This window comes from Ambystoma mexicanum, chromosome 3q (assembly GCF_040938575.1).
Source record: "Ambystoma mexicanum isolate Mex_15411 chromosome 3q, UKY_AmexF1_1, whole genome shotgun sequence".
In the NCBI taxonomy this organism is placed as follows: Eukaryota; Metazoa; Chordata; class Amphibia; order Caudata; family Ambystomatidae; genus Ambystoma; species Ambystoma mexicanum.
This window is the reverse complement of record NC_090926.1, coordinates 344,024,983-344,041,760: the sequence shown is the minus strand read 5'-3', so window position 1 is coordinate 344,041,760 and position 16,778 is coordinate 344,024,983. Positions and strand designations below refer to the sequence as shown.

General features: G+C 45.0%; 1 protein-coding gene across 4 annotated transcripts in view; it reads right to left on the bottom strand.

Annotated features, from left to right (window-relative positions):
• Window positions 1–16,778, bottom strand: part of FAXDC2 (fatty acid hydroxylase domain containing 2) — a 707,939-nt gene that overhangs the window by 244,548 nt on the left and 446,613 nt on the right. For all 4 annotated transcript variants that reach the window (XM_069653968.1, XM_069653965.1, XM_069653969.1 and 1 more), the window contains exon 2: window positions 13,855–14,030. The gene's annotated coding sequence lies outside the window, so the exon portion shown is untranslated. The remainder of the gene's footprint in view (window positions 1–13,854; window positions 14,031–16,778) is intronic.

Sequence of the window (16,778 nt, the reverse complement as noted above, 5' to 3'; positions counted from 1 at the left end):
CAGGGGTGCCGCTTGTCCCCTTTCCTGTTCGCACTGGCGATTGAGCTGATGGGAGACTTCATCCGTTTTCATCACAGTTGTCGAGGTCTACATCTCAAAGGCGCGCCTGAACTAATCTTGTTATACGCAGATGAAGTCCTGCTCTATATTCGCGACCCAGAAAAGAATCTCGATCCCATTATTCGGGATATTACTCTCTTTGGTGAACATTCAGGATTCGTTATAAATTATACCAAGTCCGAGATCTTTCCCCTGACGTCCTGTACAAAAGAACCTTGGTGGGACTTCACCCGTCAATGGGCTCTGGATGGCATTAGGTACCTAGGTGTGATGGTGGCCCGAGAGGGCACTTCTCCTCCACCACGACAACTACTCAGTCCTCAAAGAGTATGTCAGAGATAAGGTCACCAGCTGGAGGATGTTGCCAATATGACTGACGGGTAGGATTGCCCTAATTAAAATGATACTGCATGGGACGCTAGCGCAATTCTTATAGCATTCTGGTGCGGTCCGTAAAAAGTGGTTAGACTTGACTTATCCATATTCGGCGGGGGGGACTGACCGCTCCACATTTTGAATTATACTTGCTAGCAGTCCACGCCCAATTTGCATCCTACTGGTACAGGAAGGACCCATCCCTGCCTCATGTGACGCTGGAAGTCTTAGCATCAGGGAGGACTAACCTTCGGACACTGGTCCTAGAGGAGAAATATACTGACGGCTGCCCCTACGACCCGGTTAGTACAACTCTGACAGTTTGGCGCTCAATTTTCGCAAAAACTGGGGCCAGACACCCACATTATAAATGGCTTCCACTAGGGAAATTCCCTGGGTTGGGTCCCACGTGGGACAAGACACTGAGCTCACGCTGGCAGGGACTGGGCTACCTAACATTGGCCGACCTGTATCCAAACAGTTTCTTCATTACTCCACAAACCAGGTGACAGGGCCACGGGGACTCTGCCATAGAGCAGATGCAGTATTACAGGATTCGTGCTGCTGTCACCGCATGGTGGCCAGATTACCCCAATGTACCCCCCAAAAATGCTGAATTGACCAACGTTGCAAACTCCACAAACTGTTGTGGTCGCCTTTCCACACTATATAGGATGATATTGAATAAAACATCTGTGAATATACCAGCAATCAGGTTGAAACGTGTGGTGAGTTTAAATGTGGAGTTGTCGGATACTCAACGGAAAAACATGTGCCTACATACACGAAATGTATTCCTGAATTCTAGGTTTAAGATCATACAATTTAAATTGTTAAATAAACTTTATTACACGCCCTGGAAACTGGGTAAAATGCTCAAGAGTGGGGAACAACTCTGTTCGAAGTGCCGTACATCGGGGGCTGATCACATTTGCATGTTTTGGAGCTGCTCCTCCCTAGTCGGATGTTGGGAAACAGTCTTGAAGACATTGTCGGATATAGTGGGGGTCAGGCTCGATCGTTCTCCTTTGGGAGCACTGGTTAGAGGTTGGTCTACACTTCCGTTCAAGCGCCTCAGACCTTTTGTAAGTATGCGGTGCATGATCGCCAAAAGGTGCATACTGCTCAAATGGAAAGATAAGAACCCTCCAACAGCCAAGACGTGGCTGGTTGGCCTTACATGGGTTGAGAACTGTGAGGAGGGTCTACATCGATAAACTCCAACTCCTCCAGACCTAAAGACGAATGGGCAGAGTTCTGCTCCTACTTAGCCAGCAGCACCTCGGACTGATCACCCGGCTGTCTTGCTGAACTATCCTTCAATCCCTACTGTCGCCCATCTGCAGCTACTGTGATTTTAAAATGAAAAGCTAGCTGCCTGAATTCTATTTTCTTTTCTTATCACTGATGTGTAATGTATCTATACATCTGTATGCTCATATGTGTTCTTAAAGGAGAGTTCCGGGACTTTTTTTTTATTGTCCCTACGGTTCGGCCATGTGTTTTTAAGCATAACTCGGTAGATCGTAGAAAACTTTCCTATGGACCTTACCCGACTTTTCGTCCATTAACGCACTCGAAATCAGCCGCCATTTTCTGATAATCCTATCATTTCCCCCCATCGCCCTGGCTCACCTGCTTTTGCGGCACTAAATCAAATCCCCCGCCCCTGAGCCTGACATCAGCAGACGCGTACCGCCCATTTCCCAACGCCAAAGCACGTTTCGTGTCAACAATCGCTGCGCCTCAGCTAATGAACTGTCGCCATGGAAATGGCAGGACGCCTCTTTCCTCAATAAGTATAAACACACCGTTTCACAACACACAGCAGCAGATTTTCGATTCCATTACTCTCTGTGTGTTACTTTGAGTATTCTGTGACTCGTTTCTGTGCTCTGGTCAGCTACCTTCGTTGATTGTAGCCCGTGTGAACAGATACCAGTACCACCGCTATAAATTATTTTACTTTCTTTACCACACAATGGCTACAATAATGCTGTATATGTACGAGCCCGAGTACACCGAGGAAGAACTACTGGAAAGGCAAGCACGCGAAAACGATGGGGATTCGGACGGCAGTTGGGAGGACCAGTCAACGGATGAAGAGCCTGGACCATGTCGCATGGACGGCGTCTCCACCTGGTGCACGTGCAATCGGTGCGAGCTAATGCCAACTGAGGAGGAGAACTGCTGCTGCCGTGAAAATTCCGGGTGCTTGGCCTACATTTCGGAAGGCGAGCCAAGTCCGCAATGCATCACTGAGCTGCCAGAGTTCAGGGAAGCCTGCCTCTCACGGACCGTGTTGAGGATGATGATGGTGCTTATGCACGAACTTTGCGGCACTGTTCGTCCGCGTAATCCGAGTAACGAGTAAGTATACTCTGGTTGTGATGTCAGTGATGCCACTACTATTTCATGGTCGTCATCATTCGAATGCATGTAAATTGGTTCCATGTTGTGCATTTTCTAGATAGAATTTTTTTCAAAGCAAAATGACATTTTTTACCTGAATCGACAGTGATAAGAAAGTTGTCATTTTAATACAGTTTGCATCTTTCATTTTCACAGGTGGTACAGGCTGGTGGCCTATCGTTGCTTCACTTGGTGGCTTCACGGGAGGCTCGGACACCGCGTTCGGAGAGTAATACCTGCCTGTGCGGTACTTGCCATTAGACAACATTTCCCCAGCGACAGTGGACAATACCGCGGATTTTCCCTGGATGTGCTGCAACCGCAACTTTACAATGTGTAATGTTTATTATTTATGTTCAATTGAAATTAAGATCTAAAATAAAACCCAACATATATTTTAACAATGGTTGTTTTGATTTTTTAAATGAATCTAGTGTGTCTCCATTGAATAGTCTTCCTGTGCCTTGTCTTGTCACACCACATGTCTCCGGCCAGCATCCTCCCTCACGCTGGACGGCCCCCTGCAATCCACATAAGTGTGTCTCCATTCACGAGTCTTCCTGTGTCTTGTCTGCACGACCACCGCCCCAATCCACCCCCCGCCCTATCAAAGGCAGTTCGCACCGGGGTACTTGTGCTGGCAAGTGGAGCTGTCAGGGAGCGATGAAGGCCAAGAGGTGCCAAAGACCATGTACACTTCAAAGTGGTCTATAGAGCATGGGTTGTTGTTCCCATGTCTACCGCCAGACCCCGTGTCTCCTGCCAAGCATCCCCCCTCACGCTGGACGGCCCCCTGCAAACCGCATAATGCCACGACATATACACGTCATTCATTCACAAACACACCCCTGTTTCGAATTCTTTATAACCCACTTCATATTTCTAATGAGAACTTCTTTGCACTTTGCTAGTCAACCCGTGAAGGTGCTGGTTATCTGCTCTTCGTCTCTGTGAACTTCCGTGACCACTTCGAGGAAACTCGTCAGTTTGCAACCTGTGAACGACAAGAAACTACTCTGATCCCTGCATCTAACTGTTTGCTCGTCAAGGTAAGGCCATGTACCATACTCATTTTGCGTCCAATTTCTTTTCGTTCAAGACAGTACATGCAAGGAACTAGTCACATGTTCTGAGTTTAGTCAAATTATTTTTCTATTTTTTTAAAGTTATTCAAATACTTATCCGCATGTGAATAACGTGTATAGTTCCAAGAACCAAAACATACCTTGCATTGAACCTTTTATGTGTCATTTAATTTTTTAACACATTGGTATTCATAGAGAATTGTTGATCTTTACTTTTCAGAACTTTCCACAATGCCTGCCTGTTCCATTGGCGGTTGCCCTTCGAAGACCCATAATAAATCTGAAGGTACTATAATGCATGTTTTCGCTAAGACAATAGATCAGATAAGAGAATGGGTCCGATATTGCGGATATCCACCCTCTGAGTTTGAAAGTAGAGTCCTAGAAGTCTTTGCGGACAAGAGGGGTGATCGATACCGCATCTGCAGCAGGCACTTTACCTATGACATGTACTCCACCTCATTGCTAATAAAGAAGAACACACCTCGAGCGAGGCGAAAATTGCTCTCAACCGCTATTCCCACTCTATTCGTCCACATCCCTCCACTGGTGAGTCAAGTTTACGTATTTATCTCTCGGCCTTGCGGTAGTGTGTAGCATTAGCTAACAATAATTTCCCCATTTATGTATCCACTCAATATGAAGGCGGAAGATTCTCCATCCGTGTCGTTATTGCAGTCATCAGCCACTTCAAGCGCCTATCGGGTAATCTTACTTGGCTATTCTGCCACTGACTTGTTTTAGGCATGTAAATCAATAGTTTTAATTTATCGTGTAATTATTTTACCTAATGGTACACCCTTGTACTCGTCCTCTAGTCTTTGTTTTCAGTTATAATTATTGTTATCCAAAATAATTCAAGTACTGTCTTTCAGGGAGATGCTGAGGAGTCCAACGTATTGACGACTACCGTTGATGTCACTCAGATGCTCGAGGTACGTTTCAGGACAGTTCCATCGATGGAGATCATCAGATCTTGCATTCTTGTAGCGTGATTGTTACAAACAATGTTTCTTTCGTTTTTAGCCATTGATATGTCCTTCTGTCGTCGCCCTCCTATGTGTCTTCTTTTTTCAATATTGTGTTCATTACTAATGAAAGTCCTATGTTTCAGGGAGTCGATGGAGCATTAGTCCAAGAAGAAGGGGGAGCGTGCAGTTACGGGTCGGCGCAACAGCTTGCAGAAGTGTGCACCGCAGTTACATCGTCCCTTGATGTTCTTATGCATTTCGAGGTATGGATACTGACAGTTCGATGAAGCGAAATCATATGACGTGATTACATCCGCTATACTTCCTTCTTTATTAACGCAAGTACTATGTTTCAGGGAGATGACGGAGCTTCTTCTACGAGAACATCACCCCTAGTAGTTGATGCAGATTTCTGGGTGGTGACACTTCCAACGATCGAGCAAATCGAATCATATTTAGATATCCATTATTTATTTTAGACAACTGATCATTTGTGCAGGTCTATTTAGATGAGCCGTTCACGCCTGCACAAACTTTCTGTTCTTTTTATCAAAATAGAAAACCATACTAATGCAATTACTGTGTTTCAGGGAGTCACTGAAGCATCATCTTCAATAATATCATCAATGGAAGTCTATGAGGAGCACGAGGTATGGATCTTGACAGTTCCATCTAACTAGATCAACAATGCGTGAATAATTGTCGTTTGAATGTTCTACACAAAGCGTTCATTCGTGTTTTGCTATTGAGATGTACGTGGGTATTGGTCCCCAAGTACATTTTGTGTTTTCGATATTATTATACATACTAATGAAAGTTCTATGTTTCAGGGAGTCCATGGAGCGTCAGTGCGTGATGGATGTGCTCATCAGGAAAACATAGTCGTTGCAGCGCAAGAGGAAGTGGAGACATGCACACACGAGTTGGAGCAACAGCGTCCTGATGTTGAAGTTCGAGGCAAGAAAGTTTCAAAGAAAAGAAAGCAAAAGAAGGTTAGTGTCCTGGTCACTATATTATGTTGTTTTTCACTGTTAATAGTTCAATACTGTAAGTTGTGTTTAAACTGAACACCCCTTTTCCAATCTGTCCTCTAGTTGCGAGTGGGTGTACGAACTAGATCTACACAGACAGTGAAGCGAACGAGAGATGTTGCTGGTCAAACCTTTTGGCAGGGACTTGAGACTGGAGAAGCATCGTGCCAATGGGAAGAATATGAAGTGATTGACAACGGAGCTATACCACCACCAGCCATTGATAGTGAATGTCCTCCTGGTAGTTCGGATGCAGTCGGAGATCAATTCACAGAATCCACACCCGCAAAAACTAAGACCGCGAGAAAGTTGAAGAAATTGTTTTATTCACCCATCGCCGGAGAAGGAACAGATGTTGCAATGGAAGAGAATGAAGTAGACGACAATGAAACACCATCAATATCACTGAACATAGCGGAAGACGATATCAGAGATTCTACCTTTCATGTGAGTGACATGTCCTCAACGTTACAGGCCGAACCAGCTGGGATGCAGAGTGACAGTATAAGGAAAGAGGCCAAATTCATTGTATTCGATAGTTGTTTGATTGATATTATTATTCGGATTAAATGTGGGCATTTGGTAGGTGGGGGAAGTATGTGGGGAGCCATTGATTAATGTGACTCGTGCAATTCGAGGCACTAACCTTAAAATACATGCCACCTGTACAAAATATCATCCTTTCACATGGTCTGCACAACCTATGCTGGGACAACTGCCAGCAGGCAATCTACTTTGTGCAGCGGCTGCACTTTTTAGTGGTTCAAGTTTTAAAAAATTAGAGTCTTTCTTTCAGTTTGTGGGAATCCATTTCATTGCGAAAACTCAGTTCTACAAATACCAAACCGATTATCTATTTCCAGCCATTAGCGAAGCTTGGAGAATGGAAAAAATGTCTATTGATAGTACATTCGCGGGCAAACGGTTCAGGCTAGCCGGTGATGGACAGTGCGACAGCCCAGGATTTTCAGCCAAGTACTGCACCTACCACTTTCAGGACATGGAAAGTAAGAAAATTGTGAGTTCGGTGGTCGTGCAGGTGTCACAAAGTACATCCTCAGTGGCCATGGAGAAAGTTGGCTTTGTAGCATCATTGCAAGAACTACAATCGCGGGGAATGGTGATCGACCTGATAGCCACGGACAGACACGTTTCAATTGCCAAGACAATGAGAGAACATTACAAAAATATAAATCACCAATTTGACGTTTGGCATCTTGCAAAATCAATCAATAAAAAATTGTCGGCTGCAGGTAAAAAAAAAGAATTGCAAGGTATTTCACAGTGGTCCAAGTCAATCAGCAACCATCTTTGGTGGAGCTCAAAAACATGTGGAGGGTCGTTGGAAATTCTACTGGAAAAATGGCGGTCAGTAATGCCACACTGTACAAACGTTCACCGATGGAACACGAACCAACATTTCCACAATTGTGAACATGGCCATTTGTCCACAGAGGAGGCACGGAAGAAGAAGTGGTTGATTCCTTCATCACCCACTCACAAAGCCATTGAAAAGATTGTATTTGATAAAACTATAACAAAAGCTTTGAGGGGACTCACGGAATTCTGCCACACAGGAGATTTGGAGGTGTTCCACAATATGTGCCTCAAGTACAGGCCAAAACGATTGCATTTTGGCATGGAGGGCATGATAAATCGGACTCTTTTAGCGGTCTTGGCACATAACCATAATGTTGGCCGTCAACAAAGTAGGACGACCGGAACTTTAGGGACGCTTCGCTACAATAAGGCCTTCACTAAAAGAAGTAAACAATGGGTGATCAAACCAGTGTTTGAGGATATGCAATATGAGTTTATTGAGAAACTTATTGTTGACGTCCTAGATAGGCACATAAAAGGAGTTGTGAACGAACCTGTGCAGGGGACAACTGCATTGCCACCCAACATTGCCTCTGTTCCATGTCCACCTAAAGCAGAGCTCATTGAGAAATACACATCACGGTTTAAATGATTGTAATTTGATTGTCTGTTCTCTCGAGTCTCCTCATGTCGCAGGCCCATTGAATATGTGTATCTATCCAACCTTGTTCATTTGCGCATTAAATTAAACCAAACAGTAATATAAATAATTTTTCAAAAAATATAGAATGTCTCCGTATTTATGGTTCTGTGGGGCTGCAAAGCACGCAGACAAAATGCAAAGATGGAGTGTAAATTTCAAGTCCTGTGAGAATGCCTTACACTGAATGTAGCTAACTAGGAATGTGTGCTCGTTCAAAGTGAAGGTCAGCTGCTTTGATTTTTTCTCGGGTGCCAGAATGGCCCACGACTCAGTATAAGGTTCTATTGTATTTTGACCTTGACAGGCCGGGACCACGTAAGAAACGATAATGAATATAATTTCAGAAACGAAAGCCATTTCATGTTCGTTCATTAGAAGAAATAACGTCGGCATAGAAGGAGTGGTATTTCGGGGCTGCCCTACGCACAGACACAATGGAAAATGCAAATATAATGTAAGTAACTCTTTAGATGAGTTTATACCGCAATTTAATTACTATACAGTAGCTTTAAAGACGGGTTAAGTTGTACTTGTTCGTTCTATGTGGCATATTGTTTTGTACCGCGCACTATCTTGGGGAGAACCGTCTACTTTTACGGAAGCACCTCAAAACCTTTGCTTCTGCTTTCTCTCTCCCTCTCCCCTGCTACAACTGGTCCACTGTCTGCGATCTCGGTCCTGGGCCCTTCCACTCTCCACCTGCACTCCCTGTCAACCCCTGCACTGAGGGACTGTCTCAGTATCCTACAGCCCCCCCTTGACGTTTAAAACCCAGTTGCACTGTCCTAGCTATGAAATAATTTCCCGACCGAATATATAAAATGAATAATTTTAATAAAGATCTGATGGTGAGACTAATTTCATTGTTTATGTTTTTCAAACAGGTACATCATGCATTACTGCATGTGTCACGAGTACCAGACACCGGCGGACGGCTTTTTTAACCGCCAGTTGCTTCTCCGCGTGAACAACGTTACCACCCTGACCATTTTATGGGACGATCGCCAAGTACAAGTATGCCCTTACGCGGTACTAACGGCTAGATGCAACATACAGACCGTTGTGGTGGCCTAGTGCCTCGTTGTTGGAACAGCCATGCGATTATCAGTGCGACCGAAGAGCTTATTTTATCGTAAACCAACACCCTGTTTACTGCACACGAACATCGCTTGCCTCAAGACGAACTATTTTGGATCGAGAGCAAATAAAAATGAAAATCGCTGAATATTCTCTAAACATTTGATGTCCAATAAATGTACTTTGCCAAATGTACAATCTTGCAGTTTGCTTTTAAACCACAGTTTCATATTCCGAATTGTGGCGCTGTATTGTGAGATGATCTAAGACCCTGTGTACAGCAAAGGAACATCGCGTTCCTCAAAACGAACTTTTTGGAACGTGAGCAAATAAAAAAGAAAATCGCTGAATATTCTCTAAACATTTGATGTCAAATAAATGTACTTTACCAAATTTACAATCTTGCGGTTTGATTTAAAAGTACAGTTTCATATTGCGAATTGTGGCGCGCTGTGTTGTGTGAGCTGATCTGTGTTGATTTCCGGGTTCTGTGTGGAGTCGCGTAGAAGACGCCTGGGCGCGTTTGCCTACGCAGCACAGTCACGTCACGGATAGAGGCGGGGAATATGAATGTTTTGATAAAGTCTGTTTCAGGGGCGGGGGATTTGATTTAGTGCCGCAAAAGCAGGTGAGCCAGGGCGATGCGGCAAGTGATAGGATTATCAGAAAATGGCGGCTGATTTCGAGTGCGTTAATGGACGAAAAGTCGGGTAAGGTCCATAGGAAAGTTTTCTACGATCTACCGAGTTATGCTTAAAAACACATGGCCGAACCGTAGGGACAATAAAAAAAAAGTCCCGGAACTATCCTTTAATGTTGTCCGGTCTCCTCTGCCAGTGTTTCTCGTTGTACCTGCTAAGAGTAAATAAGTACAATTAAAAAAAAAACCTAAGGAAAGAAAAACACACCACAAAAATCCTGCAACACTTCCAATTGTACATCGGGGGACTAATTGTGCCCGGCTCCTCATAAAGGCCGGAAGGGTTGGGGAGAAATCGGTCAATAGCTGGCTTGGACTTCCACAGCAGGCAGGCAAATGCATCATAGCAAAGCAGCGTTCCGTTTTCCGTGTTCCAAGGCAAACACATTGCCTAGGGTTTGATTTCCTAACCATAGAAGTCAGTTTTCTTTTGAGTCTGGACATTTGGAAGTGGTCCTTTCCTGACGCAGGACACTACACACTTTTTCACCAATGTGACATGTCACAAGTTACAAGGAAGTTGTTATGGACCTTGCACAGTACACTAAATGGCTTGTCACAAGGTAGATACAGCAGCGGGAATCCCCTTCAGTCTGGAGGCAGGTGTCTGCTATCAGAACCCTGTATGGCAATAGCCACAGCAATTAGAAATGACTTACTCCCAGGGGTGGACTGGCCCATACCGAACTATGGATATTTCCAGGTAGGCCTCTGCGCCATGGGCCTCTTTTGTGTGGTAACTTCTTTTATTTCCACATTTTCTCATAGGAAAATGGTTGGGCTTGCTGAAAATGTGTAATATGCGGCCACTTTGAACATTAGTTCAAGGGCCTCTTTTGGATCACTGTCTACTCCAGCTCACTGCTAATTCTTCTCATCTCACAAGAATACATTTACTTGGGAATTCCTGTGAGGTGCGGTCTGCAAATAGAGTGAGTTTTATAGTCCCCAACATACACAATAAAATGTAATAAAAGTGGATAGGACGAGTTAGAAAAATGCAACAAGTCTCAAGCTCCTCCACATTTACCTCAACGGCACAATGTTTTTTTTTAATGCAGATACTTCTGTACGGTGAAAAAATTAAGTAGGTACCCCGTTGTAAAATTGTTAGTTTAAACACGTTAAGTGGCATAGAATACACCATATATGGGCCCGATTAATGGAATTATTTGCGTGTAAAACGGGGATTTGTATCCCATTCTGTACGCAAATCCCTGTTTGAAGAATGGGGATTTGCTGGCAGAATGGCACGTAAATCCCCGTTTTACACGCAAATAATTCCATCAATCGGGGCCAAAGTATAGCACCAAGGGCCATATGCGGATGCACTGGGTACTGCAGCAAAAATCATGGGGGCAGATTTTACCAAGCTAAAAAAGCACAGAGGGTGCACTTTTTTTTTCATTTTTAGTAGTTTGAGAAATGGGCAGGTCACCTTGCACTCAAAGATGACCGGCGCATTTCAGTGGGGCTGGACAGAAGCAGAAACTATGCGTGCGCCGCAGCTACTTGTATACATTAGTGTGATTCATGGAATTTTTTGCACGGATCAAAGTGACTTTGCATCGCTGAAAAGTGACTTTGCGCTGACAACCCAAAGCCTGATTCTTTGAACTGTGCAAAGTGTATTTTTGCAGTACAAAAGGAACTTTGCGCTGCAAAAATACACTTCGCACAGTTCCGTGAATCAGGGTTTGTGTCGGCAGTGCAAAGTCACTTTTCAGCAGTGCAAAGTCACTTTGAACCGTGCACAAAATTCCATGAATCGGGCCCAGAATGTATTATCGGCTGGTGCTGGGAAAGCATGTCACAGTGACATGCCCTAAATTGCAAAATGCTAAAAAAAAAAAAAAAAAAAAAAAATATATATATATATATATATTCTACCCCTTTATGGAAGAATAGAAATGTAAGTGGGACTAGAGCTGTCAAGAAGGACCTTGTCAGGCAATGCTCCTACCCCCACCCCCCCCCCCTGCGCCTGTTCCATAGAGGCACAGGGAGATTTATTTTCTATGCATTTTAAAGTGCATCCCTTTTCAGCAATGCTCCCTTATTTGTGAAAATGCACAAAGGGGCAAAAGGGGGCATTTGGATGTGTGCAGCTATAATGCTCACTTGCAAATGAATTTTTTTTAGCATACGGAGCATCTTGTTTTGGTGCAAAGGATAAAATGTGCTCGCACATCTAATCATCTGTGCCAAAAAACGTTTTAAGACTTTGGCCCGTTATTCGCAATGTTTGCATTGGAGCAAGTGAGGTGATAGATGCAATATGGGCATCTCTGAATTGGACATGCTCCTTTACACCTGGTACATAAAGCCTGAAACTGGACCAAATCGGGAGATGCCGCGAGTCTCAGATGCTCATCTGCAAATGTGATTCACAAACGTTTGCTCAAGGGAACCTCAGAGATGGCACCGTGATGGGCTTTGTGAATCAGCTATAATGTAGCAGGTGCAAATCAGAGCAAAGTTTTGTGAATTAGTCCGATTGTGTCTGCAGAGAAAATACAACTATTTTGGTGCCATTTTAAGTTACCAGTGAGAGTGCAACTGTAAAAGAGGCACGCGAGGATCAAGCTAAAAGTACCGGCTCAGTCCTCCGGGAAGCTCAAGGCCCGGGTACACAAAAATCTGTAGGTCCAGGCTAGGTAGACAAGAGTTCCGCGAGAGTTTCCAGAAATGGCAGCGTGGGACGAGCGAGGAGCGGGCTTGGAGATGGCTGCCAAGCCGCCTCTGCTTTGAAGCGCTATGTTTTGTCAGGATGCTGTTGGGCTCTAGGTCAGCCAAGATGGGGTCTGGGTGGAGTCATATTTATGTGATAGAGGGACAGGCATGTGTGTTCGGGGAAATGAAAGAATGAACATCAGGTTTTTCCTCAGACAGCAGTTCTAGGGATTCCATTTCATCAAACTTGTGAGCGACAGTGATCTGGCTCCATGTGATAATGTCCCCTGGAAAAAGTCGCCAGGCAGGTGACGTTTTTCAATGCACCTCTAAAAGCATTCCCCCACATATTCTAGGATGGGTAACATTTTCTATTCTAACTCCATTCCTAGAATATTTGGGGAAAGTGCTTGATGTTCATGGGAGTGCAAATCTGAGGAAATGTCACCAATTGACGACTTTCTACCAGCCGACATTATCACTGGATACCTGGATACCAGTGATCTCTCATACACATCAAAAACTCCTTTTCTGAGTGTCGAACACAGTGCACCCTCATCCAATCCCATCAGCATAGAGTAGATGTGCCTGGCTCCCCAAGGACGTAATATATGTTATGCTGATTTATACCATGCACCACTACCACCACCGGGGCAGTCTCTAGGCACTCACGTGGCTCTGCAAGCAAAGAGCAAGGGGGAGTTAGTGAGGGTAGAGTGAATGGATAGGCTAAGAACCAGGAGAAACTGGCATCTGTGTGTGTTGTCTTGTGCATGAGTTGGTTGGGAGGTCTGGGTTATGTCCATAAGGGTATGACCCAGTGCCTCGGCTATTCATGCATGTTTATGTTTGATGTGTGTATCATCTGTGGCTCGTGCGTGTCGTGCCGAATGGCTCGTTTTATCCATAGGGGTGTCCAGTGTCATGATAGTATGTTGTATGTAGGTTATGTTAGTGTGTGTTTTGGTGTGTGGTTATGTGTAGGTTAGTTAATGTTTTGGTTGTATGCACTGGAGTGTTTCGTTCGTGGTGTAGGTCCCGGGTCCCAGATGTATACTATACTGAGTGTAAAATTAGAGTTTAATGTGTGTTTGTGTAGTTGGCTAGTAGGTAGGCATGTATAGTATTTGTGAGTAGTGTAGGAGGAGCAGGAATAGGGTGGTTTTGTTAGTATGTTGGTTACTCTAAAATTCCTCCGGGTATGTCCCCAGAGCTCAACCAGCTTCAATTCTGCGGTACCCACTATGTCCCAGATTCCCTCAATGTGGCGACTTTCGCAGTTCAATCTAGTGCGCAGTGGTGGTTGAATAGCCTTGTTTTCAGTGGTATATGGCACACACAAGAACATTTAACACGACATAACAAAAAATAGAAGGGAAATCTTAAAGGAACATATACGATAACACTACATAGAGCAGCACAACAAACGATAACCCAATTGGCTTACCTCTGTGAAGGGCCTGGGGGTCTGCCTTCTTTCACTTGCAAGTGTGTCCTTTTCCTCAGGGCCTGGGTTCAGGCTTTGATTGTTGTAGGTTGGTAATTTCGACCCTGCAGTTATTACTAGCCTCCCAATGTAGGCCTCCCGGAGGAGAACTCGTCCGCGGCAGCCTTATCCCGATGCTTCAAAATAAACAACAGAGAAATAAACAGAAATGTAAGGACACGCCGAGCATAACACTACACATTTGGCAAGTGCACTAAACTCGCCATCCGTCAGAAGGCGATTCCAAGTCAATGCGGTGCAATATCCGGCAACGGTGAAAGAAAAGGACTTTAAGACATTGGGAAAACAGACAGGTTCACAGAAAAAGAACCACAACTTTCTTTAAAGAAGCATAATGGTCGGGCGTCAATCACTACCCCCTAAGGGAGGGCTTCCAATTGGACCACAGGGGTCGATCACAAATAGAAAACCAGCAACAGGGTCCCCAAACAATAAGCTTCTAACCGCCCGGCCGCTCCCCTCACCCCTGACAGCAAAAACAACAGTGTGCACAGTGGGGTGAGTCAGCGCGAGAGATTGCAAACAACACAGTTAGTTGCCAGTCACCTGGACTGCTCAGACCAACAGACAGACAGGCGAGTCACCACAAGCAGGGCCATCAGCCCAACCGCAGGACCCCCATCCACCACATTGCTCTTTTTCAGCCTAATCGCTGATATGCTACGCCGCCTAGCCGCACTCAAACCAGCCCTGTCAACCACCTGTAAACATCTCTTGCTCGCGGAGGAGCCGGAACAGAGCCAGCGTCTGATACCGGGTTGCACTGATACTGGGAAGTCGAAGAAGCTTTAAATACTCATGTCCAACGGTCGGACAGATAAACTTTTTTTGTAATCGATTGCATCTGTTGTAAAAGCCCTTTGCCCGCAGTGATAGAGGCACTCTTTATGTTTACATTAATTAAGCGGCCACAGCCCCAGGTGCTCAGCTGACAGCTGCGAGACGCCACGTTCTCACTGGAATTTCTGTTTCATGCGTCTGCTTCTCCACCCCTACCCTTTATAAATATGCAAAACACAGGAAAAACAACAAACCACCGTCGCTTGCTCAACACACCTGAACAAGCCAGGTCATGCTTGTTGGGGCACAGGAGCCTTAGCGGATCTGTGGTATCTAGGGACGTGATGCTTAGAACACAGTACAACAATCTCTCTAAGCATCTAAGGGGACAAGGAAGCAGCAGGCCCACGGCACACAACGTTCTCTGGTCCTAGACAGCAGGGTGCCTGGGTAACCGATGAAGTGAGCGGTCAATTTAAGCACTGAATATCTATAAGTGACTATCACACCCAAGTGTTATGTTGAATCATACTGCGAACTGCTGCCATTTGCATGGTCTCCAGGCACCAACGTGGCTCTCTAAGAAAAGTGGGTAGGGTTGGTTAGTGAGGGGGGAAAGGAAAGAGGTTGTGCTCATCTGTTGATGCATGCAGAACCAGGAGAAACTGGTGTCTGAGCATATGAGCTTTCTTGGTGTGCTTTGTTATGTGCACTGGGCTTGTTGGGTCCAGAAGGGTGGCGTCCCGTGTCCGGGATGTTTGTTGTCTGCTGATATTGGGTTTGTAGCATGATTAGAGAGGGGTGCTTGGTTTGCTTCTTTTGGTGGGTGTTAGGGAAAATTCTCAAAAATGTGCTAATTCCCTTCACCTTAGAGACCCCCAGCAATTTTGCTGGATTTTGAGGATTTCTTTGGGGCGGATCCACACACAGGGGAGTTACAGCACTGCGCCCATTGCTGTGGCTCTATAGGAAGCATCCCAGTGTTCTATGAAGGTGTTGTTCTCAACAGAACATCCATGAGGCCTATGATCCACCAGCAGTACAGTGAAGATTGTGCGCCTTTTTTCCCACTCTCATGTATTTTGATGTTTGTTTTACTCTTGTGTTCTTTGATTATGGAGTTTTAAGATAACACCATAGGCATCTTTTCATGTGTGTTGCACAGCACCCTCAGTGCAGGGACATGTGGATGTCTCTTTAGACTTCCCAAAGGTTTAAATACCTTCTCTGGGATAAACTACTGTTTCCCTGGTAATATAAAGTTAAATTGACTTTACTAGTATTTTTAAATTCCTAGACCTAGCACACACTATCTTCCCATAGAGTGCTGGAGGGATTACCTAGTATCCCCTATGTCTAGAATACTCATGTAGCAGTGAAATGCTACCCTTTTCTATCAGAATGGCTGGTGGCAGTGGTTTTACAACAAACTACTATGGTTTTTCCCAACCGTGAACACGGGTAGCTAAAAATCGCAGGAGCCATGTTTTTCGAGATGGCGCCTTAAGCCTCTTTGTTTAAACAGGTCCCGGTCTTCTTTTTTCACCATTTCTTTTTGGAAAGGTGATTTTATTGTTTGTCTCTGCGTGCCAAACTAGGTTTGGTCCCTTTGTTTCCATGCCTTTGGCAGGCATCAGGACTGAAGACCGCCTCTGCCATCTGAGTGTCTGGGGTGGGCAGGAAGTGAGGGAGGTGCCCTAAACTCCCTGTGCTTAGTCTCCTAGGAGACCCAAATGCACTCTGGCGTGATTGGCTGGCTGACTGTCCGGCAAGGACAGCCACCCTGCTGGGTGAGTGGCAGCTAGGCTGGAATGAATGGGCGAAAACGGTTTAAAAGGCGAGTCTCTTGGACTGGAAAGCAGAGTCGAGCACTGGAACGAAAGAACTGAAGACGAGCTGGAAGAGGACGGCTGCTGCAACTCCTGGACCGTTGGTTTGCCCGGTGAAGCACTACTGCAGGTCTGAATTGCCAAGTTCACCTTGACAGAGAAGCCCCTTCAAGGACGACCTCTTCCTTTAAGTTGGTGGGACCAATCAACTCGTAAGCCACCTGGATACTATTCTCAGAGCTGGTTAGGATTAAC